This window comes from Sorghum bicolor, chromosome 3 (genome assembly GCF_000003195.3).
Source record: "Sorghum bicolor cultivar BTx623 chromosome 3, Sorghum_bicolor_NCBIv3, whole genome shotgun sequence".
Taxonomy (NCBI): Eukaryota; Viridiplantae; Streptophyta; class Magnoliopsida; order Poales; family Poaceae; genus Sorghum; species Sorghum bicolor.
Window position 1 is genome coordinate 42,121,846 of NC_012872.2, and position 14,036 is coordinate 42,135,881.

The 14,036-nt window shown below is 41.9% G+C and overlaps 1 long non-coding RNA gene across 8 annotated transcripts; it reads right to left on the reverse strand.

Annotated features, from left to right (window-relative positions):
• On the reverse strand, nucleotides 1,156–3,679 carry LOC110433274. 8 transcript variants are annotated; one of them, XR_002450653.1, is made up of 6 exons: nucleotides 3,351–3,672; nucleotides 3,227–3,286; nucleotides 2,988–3,047; nucleotides 2,178–2,255; nucleotides 1,578–1,649; nucleotides 1,156–1,475 (listed from the first exon to the last, which is right to left on the reverse strand). It is a non-coding gene; the product is annotated as an uncharacterized LOC110433274 (long non-coding RNA). The 8 variants fall into 8 exon arrangements; XR_002450650.1 differs by having other exon boundaries at nucleotides 1,578–2,255; nucleotides 3,351–3,677; XR_002450651.1 differs by having other exon boundaries at nucleotides 3,227–3,672.

The window sequence follows — 14,036 nt, forward strand, 5'->3', positions numbered from 1 at the left end:
CAAAAGAGTTGTGAACTAGAACATACATGGATAGTAATTGCATAATGAAATAAGAAGTAGATTACCACAGTCATCCCATGAGCAAGCTTGATTAGAACTTGATCATGGCGAAGTACAACCGGAGGAAGAACCGACAGACCGGCCTCTCCTCCAATCCTCCCTCGCTCTCCATCTCGCTACTATCTAGATCTACTCTAGTTTAGAGAAGAGAGGAGAGCTCTCATCTCCAAACCCTAGCTTTTGCTCTGTCTATGTAGAGGAAAGGTTATCCTTCGAGGGCACCTCTCAACTCTACAATGAACTTGTCCTCCTCTAGGGGCTAGGGGGTCTGCTTATATAGTCCCCTCAAGTGAATCTAGACCGTCAGATCAAACCGACATTGATTGAACGGTTATCCTTGATCCTTTAGGTCGGTCGAACGTAATCCGCGAGACGGGTCCTATTTGGACTCTGTAGATGGGTGGGCGCCGAAGGGGGAGGGCGGGCGCCCTGCCCCCGAGCCCGCTCGGCTTCCCGTTCGTTCCCGTAGCTTCTAGAGTCTTCTAGATGATAGAAAATTGCGCGGCACGTTAATATCTCTATGTAAACCCGACGTGTGGGCCTTTCCTCCCACTACAAGAAGTGTGTGGCTTTTTGACATTCTATTTTGTCATAATATATGCAATTTATGTCACAAATTGAATTTTATGACATCAAGGTGACATAACTTGTAATGTCAAAAAGCCACTGTCACAAAATGATTTTATGACATCTTTTTTGCTAAATGTCATAAGTTTATGACGTGTGATTTCAGTGTCACATAATCTTATGACATTGGTTTAGTGTCATTAAATCCTAGCCTTACCATGTAGGCAATGCCACGTAGGATGAATTGCTGACATGGCAGGAAGGAGAAAAACGTCAAAAAATGAAATTTAGCCTGCGAGAGCCCATATACCACGCAGTTGTCGCCCATTTAGCTTTTTTAGTCCACTAATTTCAGCCCATGTTTTTTTAGCCCATTGATTTCAGTCATATTTTCTTTTCCAGCCCACGAATTTCAGCCCAGCTTGTTTTATGACCCATACTATTAATCCTATCTTTTTTTCTAACCTACAATACAATTCAGCCCATACAACATCCAGCCCACATAAACAATTCAGCCATACAACCAGATTCAAATAAGTAATCTCCACAAATCATTGCAATATCACAAGCATTCAAGTTTTAAAATGCAATACAATTACAACATTATAAGTAGCATACACACTATGTTTGCCTAGTTTAAAATATTCACATGATGACAAGTGTAGTGGAACATCAACAAATACTAAAGGAGGTGCTGTACATGTTAGTAAAGCTACACTTATCACCATTGACCCAATGCCAATCGACAAGAAAGGCAAGGTGCTTCCCTGCTGCCCTACGTCGCCATGTGCATCCACGTTAGATAACACTAACTCCATGCCTGTTTCCATACCGTAGGTCTGTGGGCTCTATATTTTGCAACATAGAATGCGAAAAAACATGAGCAATGGATCCTAGATAATCCAACTATGAGCCAATTTAATAGAAATATTAACTTAGCCAATAGATACCTGCATCACATGATCCTAGATAGTCCAACTACGAGGCAATTTAATAGAAATATTAACTTAGCCAATAGATACCTGCATCACAGTCACTTGTAATTAACTATGTGCACTATATGCCTGAAATAAGGAAGCAATAAGCAGTTAAAATAATACTGATTGTGGAACAAGATATAACGGTTCTAGTTTAATTAGATAGATCAGCTCAGGACTACATACTAAAAGCATGTAGATCTTTTATATACACCTATAACAATGTTCTCAACTTACTAATTTTGTGGTCTAGTTGCAATGTCATAGTGTCGTGCTCTAGTGCCCTGCTGTGGTTCCTTAATATAGCCTGCAGGCTATGCTTAGTCTGAAAAATAGCAAGAATGCATTAATTTCTTAACATACTCCGTACTGATTATCAGATGTTCCTAGCATATTAATTCTCAAACATTCGTATCCTGTTATACCTACAGATGTGCTTTTCAACTCATCATGCACCAAAGTAGATTGAGTAAAAATAATTTTATTCAGTAGATAACCAGCACACATCCTCACAAAATTCATCCTCAAATCAAATCACTAACTATCCCTATTCAATTCTCATTAGTTGTATACCACATAGCAGCAGACGAACAGATCCATGGAACCACCGGCCCAAGCACTGCTGCTCGCTATCTAGAAGGCAGATCCAGTCTGGTCACATCTTGCATCAACATGAAATAAGATTGGTTACTTTACAAATCACAGGTGCAAACAAATCACAAAAAATCTAACAAATACACAAGTGCTTGTGTCAGGAACTCAGGATGCAGAAGTTAAACAACTAAGTAACGCCTCAGTTCTGCAGCTACTCTTATTCTAGTTTTCTCTAGGCAAGACAATCACTAGTTAATGGAGCAAAACTCATTATCAACAAATCACTAAGTATCACCCATATGTAGAATTTTTGCTGCTACTCTTATTTGCCCTGATTCAGTACATAGTGAAGATCCACTGCATATAACAAATACATGCCTCAGAAAGCTCATTTTGGTTCTCTTACCTGTCAAAGATAGCATCAAAAGTTGGCCTTTCCAATTCCTTCATACTGACCATACAGAAAACACCCATGCTAATTTACCAAAATCTAAAACACCCTATGGATGAAACATATGCTACTAAACTGTAACAATCTGCGATGGTCGGTAACTCATCAGGCCAAAAAATTATAAGAATAATAAAACACCCTACTTCAGTTAGATGTACCAATCAGGACTCAGTAGATTTCCTTGATGGTCGGTAACTCATCAGGCCAAAATCTAAAACACCCTACTTCAGTTAGATGTACCAATCAGGACTCAGTAACTCATCAGGCCAAAAAATTATAAGAATAATAAATAACAACACATAAATTCATGCAACTAAACTGTAGCGGTAGGAATAGACCTTGAATCTGCAATGGTCGGTTTCCTAACTCTGCTCTTAGGAAGTCTTCATCAAGGAAATCTGCAAGTGTGTTTGCATTGCATTAATCTATCAGCAAGATCGATTTTCAGTTCAGAGTGGAGAGGGATATTGTTTTAGACTATGGCTTCTGTGTGGAGATATACAAAAATACATTATATTTCATCATGAAAATTTTGTTAAGAAAGCATAAAAATAAGTCAGCAAAACAAGAACCCTACAGGCAGACGGAGTCACCAAATCATCATTAGATCTACTCCTCCTCCTCCCCTTCACTAGATCTGCAGCATAGATATTGAAATCAAAGCCAAATCGATTAGATTAGGATTATGGAGGGGAACCTACTGGACACGAGTTGCAGCTCCGGGCCTGGATGCACAGCCGCCAGGGGACTGGCCCCTCGAAGAGCTTGATGGGTGCATGCACCAGCGTCTTGGGGCCGTGCCAGGCCGCGTCGCCGCCCAGGGAGCGCGCCGTTGCCTCGAAACCGTGCCGTGGCTTGGGGTCGAGGGAAGGGGACGGGAGGGCGCTGCAGCTCTGGTCTGCGCCGCTGCTTAGGTTCACATGCCGCACCGGAGGGGTGTGCTGTCGCTCTACTCCGCGTTGAGCCGGAGGGGCACGCCGCCGCTCCTGAGAGATGCGAGGAGGAGAGGTGTGGGCGTGTGGCTAGGGTTTGGGCCGGTTAAAAGGCCAACTCAGTAATTACATGCTATAGATAATATATATAAAATAAAATACGTCTAAGTAGCTAAAACACCTGCGTAGCTCAGTGGTTGATACACCTATATGCAAAGCCATGGTCTTTGGTTCAAAGCACATCGCCTACAGTTTTTTTGGCAATTTTGGAGATTTTTCTGCACCTGCGTGAGATTTTTCTGCACCTGCGTAGCTCAATGGTTGGTACATTTTTTTTTGAGATTTTGGAGATTTTTCTGGTGGGGGCACTGGACGAGGATTGGGCCTACGGCGATTTTTCTTCTGGGCGCTGGTGGGTCGCAGATTGGACCTAGGTTGGCCCATTTAGGGGCTCGACCAGATTCGTTTAGGCATTCATTTAATTTATAGATGTTCCAATTAGACGAAAAAATGGTGAGCTAACATAATTTTTTTTAAAAAAACATGAGGTGACATGGTAATGTTTCTTGCATAATTTTTAGAAAACATGAGGTGACGTGCAATGTTCTTTGCAAATTATCTAAAAATAATTCAATAAATATTTTGTGACATATAAATAGACCTTATGACATATCAAATATCATCACTACATGTTGTGACATATAAATAGACCTTATGACATATCAAATATCGTCACAAGATGAAACTGGACTACTTATATGACATTTGTTGTGACATATAATTTTTTTGTCACTAAGTCAAGGTGTCTAAAATATAATGTCATAAAACAGATAATATAATGACATTATGGACAATTGTCATGCTAAATACGTCAAAAAGCCACCCACCTCTTGTAGTGTCCATATTTCCTGATAACCCCCTGCAGAAATAGACAAACATTAAAACTTGTGGAATTCTGTCAGATAAAACCCTAAGTCTGGGTGTTGGTTGCATTTGGATCTTTTTCTTTATTTATTTGATGATTATATTTGGTACTTAAGGACCGTCAACACAAGGGCCGAAGCGACCTGGCAATGACATCGATGTCTACCTAAGGCCATTAGTTGAGGAACTTCTTCTTCTATGGAGCAAGCCAGGTGTACGCGTGTGGGACAAGTACAAATAGGAACACTTTGACCTACGAGCATTGTTGTTCGTCACAATTAACGACTGGCCTGCTCTAAGTAGTCTTTCAGGCCAGACAAACAAGGGATACATTGCATGCACACACTGTTTTAAAGACCTTGATAGTATAGTTTTGAAAAAATGTCGAAAGGTTGTGTACATTGGCCACCGTCGATTTCTTCCTGTGGGCCACCCAGTAAGAAAGAAAGGCAAACATTTTAAAGGCAAGGCAGACCACCAGACTAAGCCTCGTAACCGAACCAAGGATGATATACTCGAAATGGTGAAGGATATGAAAGTAGTATTTGGTAAGGGACGGGGCAGCGAACCTGTTCCCAAAGACGCTTAGGGACATGCACCCATGTGGAAGAAGAAGTCCTTATTTTGGGAGCTACCCTACTGGCATGTCCTAGAGGTCCGCCATGCGATCGATGTGATGCACCTGACAAAGAATCTCTGTGTGAATCTTCTCGGATTCATGGGTGTCTATGGGAAACCTAAGGATCCACTTGAAGCACGACAGGACTTGCAGGAAATGAAAGAACGAGGCAACGTGCATCCAAAAAAGACAGATGACGGGCGCCAGTACTTAAGCCCTGCTAGCTATACTCTGAGCAAAGAAGAGAAGGAAAGCATGTTTGAATGCCTAAACAGCATTAAGGTCCCATCTAGATTCTCCTCCAATATAAAGAGAATAATTAATGTGCAAGAGAAGAAGTTCCTAAACTTGAAGTCCCATGACTGCCACGTGCTTATGACGCAACTGCTTCCTATTGCTCTAAGAGGAATTCTACCTCCGCATGTATGTCTAGCCACCATGAAGTTATGTGCATTCCTCAATGCAATTTCTCAGAAGGCAATCAATCTAGATGAACTTGCTACTCTGCAGAATGATGTCGTTCAACGTCCCGTCAGCTTTGAGTTGGTGTTCACGCCATCCTTCTTTGATATCATGACACACCTCCTAGTTCATCTAGTAAAGGAGATTATAATTCTCGATCATGTGTTCTTACACACCATGTTCCCTTTCGAGAGGTTCATGGGTGTTCTGAAGAAATATGTTCACAGCCGCTCTCGGCCAGAAGGAAGCATTGCCTAGGGCTATGGCACAGAGGAGGTTATAGAGTTCTGTGTTGACTTCATTCCAGACATTGACCCGATTGGCGTTCCTGAATCATGACACGAGGGTAGACTTAGTGGCAAGGGGACACTAGGGAAGAAAACATATATCGGTATAGAGAGCAATTACTTCAATAAAGCACATTACACAGTTCTACAGAACTCCTCACTGGTGGATCCGTATATCGAGGTACATGGGGATTTCATTCGATCCGAGTGGCCTGGGAAGAATGAAGCCTGGATTAGGCGTCATCACATGGAAACCTTTGGCGATTGGTTGTGAAAAGAATGTTAGGGTGATGAAAACATAGATGAGCAGCTTTATTTGTTGGCCAGGCAGCCATCATGGCATATCAACACGTAGAAAGGGTACGAGATCAATGGGAATACATTTTACACATTAGCCCAAGATAAAAGGAGCACCAACCCAAATAGTGTTGTACGAGTAGATGCCACAGATCCAAATGGAAACAAACAAATATACTATAGCCAAATACATGACATATGGGAACTAGACTACGCAACAAATTTTAAAGTTCCTTTGTTCTGGTGTAAATGGGTGAAGATGACAGGAGGTGAGGTAACAGTTGACAAGGAGTATGGAATGACAACCGTGGACCTTAACAATGTTGGGTATAAAGATGAACCATTCGTCCTTGCTGCTGATGTGAGTCAGGTGTTCTATGTGAAAGACATGTCTACAAAACCAAAGAGAGGAAAAAATGATGACAACTCAAAAGTCAATCATGATCCAAAGCGCCACATAGTTCTTTCTGGGCAAAGAAACATTGTAGGAATTGAGGACAAGTCAGACATGTCAGGTGATTATGAAAGGGATGACCGAATTCCACCATTCAAAGTGAACAAAGACCTAAGCATTTTGTTAAACAATAAGGACACTCTATGGTTAAAGAATGATCATAACCAAGGGTCATATGTCAAGAAGAAGTTCATTGTTGTGCCCACATGATAGTGGGTTGTAATTAAAGATATTATGTAATAATTAATTAATTGAGACTGTGTGTGATTCAAGACTTTGTGACTAGAGTTTACAAACAAGTTCTCAAAGGCAAAAATGTCCTATGTATGGAATGTGTATCTTGATAAGCTCAAACTACCTTGTATTCAAAAGTTTTTCATTTGAGGTCATTTAGTGCCTTGTTTGACTAGGTTTGACCAAGTCAAATATTGGATTTTTTAGAAAAAACACTTTGACCGGACCCTAGATGGTCTCAGCTACAGAAGTCATGAATACAAAGTTTGTCCATCTTATGAAGATACACATTTGGTGTAATGGTCAACTTTTCATCTGAGAGGGTTTGGACCACTCAAATTTTAAAATTTCAAATATTCACGGCTACACACACGTTTTCGGGACCCTAGACGGCCCCAACTCAAAAAGTCATTAATAGTAAGTTTATTTCACTCATCAAGATCTACATTTGATACATAGGACATTTTTGCATTTGATAAAGCGTTACGAAAGTGCAGTTCTAAATCCACAGGTCCCGCATATAGTTTCATAAAGTCTGTGTGTGATTCAAGACTTTGTGACTAGAGTTTACAAATACTTTCTCAAATGCAAAAATGTCCTATATATGGAATGTGTATCTTGATGAGCTCTAACTATCTTGTATTCAAAAGTTTTTCATTTGAGGTCATTTAGTGTCTTGTTTGACTAGGTTTAACCAAGTCACGCCTTGGGTTTTCAAAACATGTGACTAGAGTTTACTGGAACTTTTCCAAATACAAAAATATACTATGTATCAAAGGTAGAGTTTGGTGAGGTCTAACTCCTTTGTATTCAAAAGTTTTTTATTTGAGGTCTTTTATTGCCTAGTTTGACCAAGTCAAACATTGGATTAACGTTCAAATGAGGTGAAAATAAATTTATGTGGACCTCTAGGTTATAAATAAAAGATTAACGTTCAAATGATGTGAAAATAAATTTCCTGTTAGAAACCAACAATTATTTAAATTATAGTTGAACATTATATTTTTGCATTAACAAAATACTTAATATTAGGAAAATTTGTGTTTAATATTTTCAAAAAAACAAAGATATTTTAAGTTACAATTTTTTAGTAAGTAAATTAAAGCAAAAATAATCACATATTATTTTTTGAAGAAATTATGTCAAGTATTTAATTTTTTTGTACATTTAACAAAGTTTTAGCCTTTAAATAAAAAGAAACAAAATTAAAAACCTAAAACTAATGTAACTGGCGGTCTCTGGAAAATTTTGAGGCCTTTAGTCCCGGATCATGGTAAGGCCCGGGACTAAAGGTCTCCAAAATTTTCCAGAGCCCGCGTGTGGGGGGGACCTTTAGTCCCGGCTGGTGGATCGACCCGGGATCGGGACTAAAGGGTCTTTAGTCCCGGTGCTAGCCACCGCCTGGGACTGAAGGTCCCTCCACTATAAATTCCAACCCCACCCCCAGGTCAGCCTCACGCATGCGCGCCTTCGTCTTCTCCGGATGTCTTCGATCTCCAGCGCCGCCGCCGCACCCCGGCCCGTACGCCTTCGAGCCCCAACGCCGCCGCCGCCTGCCGCCTTCTTCGGCCATGCCTCCGTCTTATCCGATCGCGCGCGCCTGGCCCTGTTGTACGTCGAGCTCGCCGTCTTCGCCAACCGCCCTCGAGCTCGCCGTCTCGTCTTCTCAAACCGCCGCCGCCCGCCCTCGCCGTACATCGCCGTCATGACACCGCCCGCCCTCTCCCTCGCCATCTTGATAGCGCCGCCCCGTCACCACGTCGTGCTCCTTGGTGATATATGGCCACCGCTGGCCCCGGCCCCCTATGTGCATGATTAATTATATAGACTTTTTTATATATAACTTTATATATATATAAATGTATGTATTTCTATATATATAAATGTATAAATTTCTATATATATATATATATATAATATAATGCAGTGTATATATTTTTGTATATTTGAACTGTTTTATGAACTATTGTTATATATTTCTATAAATGTATATATATATATATATATTTATTTATTTAAGGTACTGACTTGTATTTGAATGTCACTAGTTTACATATAACTTGATATGAATGTCATATGACTCATTGTATATATTTATTTATTTTATGAGATAAAGCCTAGGTACTATATATATAAGGTACTGACTTGTATTTTTTAGTTTGTAGTCTATCAAATAATAAAATATATACACACCTTTTGAATTGATATATCTTTAGTCATTGCTACTCCCATATTGTGCAGATAAGTTTTTTCTAATATCTTCTGAATACAGCCCATCGTGCAAATGCTTCTGGTATTATTCTCTCTAGACTTATTATCAATAGAGTATTTGGACACATCATTATTCATAACTGAGGCAGGAAATTCCAGGAATGACTGTAGAGCCCTCGATGCACTTTGCTGCAAAATCAATTCTTCAGATGACATATCATACACACAATGAGATAATATGGCGCCCACATGCTCTTCTGTCAAGCCAAGAAACAACTGTGGCCTAACCTTCTCATAGGTGTCAAGTCTTGTGTCATAATCTAGTTGCTAGGTGTTAAGTCTATATATATATCTATATATGTATATATATCTATATATATATATATATTTTATTCATTGTTTATATATTTCTCTCTATATTTCAGTAGATATATATGAATGATGATATATGTTTGAATAGATGTAACTTGATATGAATGTCATATGACTCATTATATATAGACACTTTTTTTTATATATTTGTATAGTTTTTTATATACCTTATATATATAGACAATGGCCGATCCGAGGGATCAACAAATGGATGATGAGTCCATCATCATGAATCTCATCGCTGGTGGTGACGAACAAATCGAGGGTGATGATGATGGGCGTCAGTACTTGTTGGTAGATTACGAGGAGATCATGTAGGGATCCTTCCCGCCACCTAATGAGCAACAAATTGTCGAGCAAGCCAATACTGGCGAGGTATATTAATTATACATGTTTATTAGTGATTAGGTTTAGACTTTAGGGTATATTGCATCTTGTAATAATTTCATCTTCGTGTCTTTATATATATGTAGCCGTCTGGATCGACAACTACGGCCGCAAAGAGCAGAGCCGTTGGAGGGCCAAGGAGGCCGTTGGAGGGCCGTCTCGTAATCTCCGAATTCGTCGAGGCTACAGGCCAACCACTAAGACCGCATGCAAAGACATATGTTGGTCATTGTGGTTACCTGGTGAGGGACAGGATATCGATCAATGCTTGAGAATGGAAGAAGAAGCCAAGTGCTCCTCACATCAGCTTTGTCTCCGATCATGATAAAGCCGACATGTGGACTCACATCGGACACCATTTCACGTTCGACATGAACGATGACGAGCTAAAGGAGAGAATCCAAGAGTGGACAATGAAGAAGATGGCAATACTTTTTCAGGCTTGGAAGAAGAACTTGTACACCAAGTTTGTGAAGAAGAACGAGACGCCAAATTTCAGCACCAAGGCGTATGTCAAGCTGAGGCCCTTTTGGGATGAATTCGTGCAGTACAAAATGTCAAAAGAGAGCGAACCTATTATTAGAAGGAACAAATAGAATGGTGCAAAGAAGAAATACCACCATCATTTGGGATCAGGTGGCTATATGAGTGCCATTCCAAAGTGGGAGAGAATGGAACGGGAGATGATGGCCAGGGGGGTAGTACCTCAGACAATACGGGAGAATTGGGGTGAATGCTCGAAGCAATGGTTATATGGTCATGGGGGAACCGTAGATCCCGTAACTGGTTTGCTAGATTATGGCCCAGAAGTCTTAAGAGCAGCAGAGAGGCTAGTTCGTGCATGAGCAAAGGTTGCATCTGGTCTCTTCAAGCCCAATAGAGAGAATGATGAAATCACGTATGCCCTTGAAAATTGAGAACATGGCGGGCGTATGAGAGGGTATGGGACAGTTCCGTGGTACCATTCCTTCCCAGCTAATCAAGGAACTTATAGAAGCCACAGAGAAAGAAGGAGGAGGATGCAGAGCAGATTCGCAAGTTGGAGGAGTTTGTGTATAGCTCGCAAGAGCGTGAAAGAAGTCGAGAAGAATGGATGTAGGAGGAGATCAAGAGGCAAGTGCAAGTAGCATCTAGTTCCTTGACAAGAGGGGGCTACATCATCACAGTCGGCAGGCATCAACATTAGCCCCCCAGGTCAGTTGAAGATCAGCTGCGCCTCCACAGAAGTACTAACCGCCCAAGCTGACACGAAGTTACGATTCCCCATGGATGACCTCATAGATCCAGTTAATTCGTGTGAGCTACACATTTTAGAAGGAACCAGGACGAAGAAGGTGGCGGTCGGTGTTGTAAATGCTATCAACCGGACGAGAACACCAAGAATCCGTGGTCAACCGATACTAGAAGGATATGCTCGTGTCTTGGTGGATAGGGTGGAGAGAGGTTGTGCTAGTGTGCCTCTGAACATTGAAGGGGAGAAGGGGAGAAGACTCTAGGTGAGGCGGAGAAGACATTCATTTGTTGGCGTAAGTGCTTCATCATCATTCCTGGAGTCTCACCGCCGCCACCTCGTCTTATTGATGATCAAGATCCTCAGCATAGGTGCGTGGATTCAAAAACAATTTAATTTATTCGCTAACATCCTATTCAAAAACAATTTATTCGCTAACAATTTATTCGCTCACAACACTCGTTATTTTCCTAGCAGGGACTTCAGTCCAAGTATTCATTCCCTAGCGCATCATAGTGTTGTGGGCAGTGAAGATGCATTGAAGGACATGACTGCCACCCCATCTCCTCCATGACGTTCTCCAACGCCGCCACGGGCCGCACCCACCCCGCCACCACCATCACCACCGCCTCGAACACGGTCTCCAACGCCGCCACGGGCCGCACCGTCCCCACCACCGCCACCGCCACCGCCTCAAGACAGTAAGAAGAGGTTCGCCCCAGCACCTGTAACATCCCTGATGTTACGGTTACTAAAATTTGGATCATGGCATCATCAGCCTTGCACAGCATATTTGTTAAGCACACCTTGATGCATCAACTTAAAATGAGTTTAATTTGGTTGAATGTGCTTAGGGAATTAAAGAGTGTTTATCTTGTATATTGATGCTTGTGTTGGTTGCTAAAACCCTAGGGTGAAAGATTTCCGAAGGATTAGGGGGGGAACCCTGATTTTTGAACCCTAGAATTGCCCACTTTTGCACAATTTAAAAACCAAGCAAAATTTGAGGTTGAGTTCAAAAGCAAAATTGTAGATCTTGTCAAGATGTACAACTTTGGTGTTTTGAGTTTTTGAAGTTTCAATATAAAATTCAAAGTAATTTTGAAAATACAGATTTCCAGAAAGTGTCCCCTTTTCCAATTTGAACCTCCAATTCAAAATCTATTTGGAATTTTGAAAAGTGACCAACATGAAAGTTGTAGAGCTCAAAAAGTTGAACAACTTTCATGTTGGGATTTTTTCAAGTTGTTATGGAAAATCAAAAGTAATTTTAGAAATTCTGATCTGCCCCAATTCAAAAATTTGAATTTTCCCCAAATTGGATTTTAAACTACAAACTGTTTGGTCAAATTCACCATGTTACACTCAAAATTAGCTCTGGTCACCAAAATATGATTTGTAGCTTACAAAATTTTGCACAACATTCATTTTGGTGGCAATTTGGCTTTAGTTCAAGTTTTGGCCGAATTTCACAAAAGACTGAAAGGGGGAGGATAAGGGCCAGCTACAGTGATCCGATGAGGATCACCGGCCCCTGTCCAGCGCGGCCGCTACGCGCGTGCAGGCACGCAGCCTGCTTGCCTGCCTACGTCGCCAGGCGACGTGGACGCCCTGGGCTCGCTTCCTCCTCCCCTTTGAGCACCAGCGTGGGCGACGCCGTGCGTTTTCTCCGTCCAGAGCCAAAGAATCCCGACGAGCTTCTCTCCCAAATTCACCATACTCGGTCCCCCTCGAGCCAAATTGAGCAGTCCACTACGCTCGCCACCCCTTGCGAACCCAGTTCACCCCCGAGCTCCCTCCCTAACCCACTCAATCGCCGGAACTTCTCTATCTCCTCCAACTCCGGCCGGGACCGCCGCCGTGGAACTCTTCCCATGGCCACGGTGTTCCAGTCGGTATCACGCCTCTCTAGCGACCGTTTCGAGTTCCTTTCATGCTCTAGTTGCTCATGCGCTCGCTCCTTCTCCCTGGACGCGAACAGGATCGCCGGGACGACCTCGTCGGAGCCGGAGCACCCGCCCGACCGCACGGCCATCGGCGCCAAGGCCTTCTACTGCTTCTTCCACCGTGGTGATGTGAGCACCATGTTCCTTACCCTCCATGGAAGCTCTCTAGCTCGTCCGTTTGCGCTCTACCGAGCCCTAGTGGCCGATCCGCGGTCATTCATGGCGGTCGTCCGCCATTCGCGTGGCCAAGGTGGAAGGAAGGGAGTAGAGCACGATTGAGTGGTAGCAATAGGTTCGCGAAGGTGAGGCGAGGCTGGTGCGCGCACGCGCAGGGGCCAAAACCCTCGCCAACGGCGGCCGGAGCCGTGGCCGAGCCGCCGTGCGCGGTGAAGACGCAGCTGACGGGTGGGGCCGCCCCGTCAGTGTCTGGCTGAGAGAGGGGAGGGCGCGCGCGCAGCGCCCGCATGGGCCGGCCTGTGGGCCTTTTGGCTGGGCCTCGCCCAGTTTCAATTTGTTTTTCCTTTTTCCTTTTTATTTAAAAATGCTGGATGTTTGAATTTGTGTGAAAAATTGTGCACTGATCCAAAAATCATGAAAAGTTTTGTATAGACTCCATGAAATAAGTAGAACACAAGAAAAATAGTATATTTTCTTTTCTAGTAGTTTGTAAGTATATAAAAATTGCCCCTTTTATTTAATGAATAAAACTTCTATGAATTTTAATAATTTATTTATATGTCCAAAAATCACCAAAATTTGTGGGATGCCTCTGAATATTATTCCCTGGCTTCACACAAAGTTTGGTGGCATTTGGATAATGTTTGAGTAAAATATTATATTACCCTTAATTAGTAGTTAAAGTAATAATTCTAAATAATTAGATAATAATTAGTTAAATTCTCACAATTAGGGTTTGAGTGATTTGGGATTATGTGATGACCTGAGGTCATTAACCTTCATGACCTTTGGCACTTAATTATTGTTTGGCTTTAATGCTTAATTGCTGTCATTAATATTTAATTAAGAAGTAA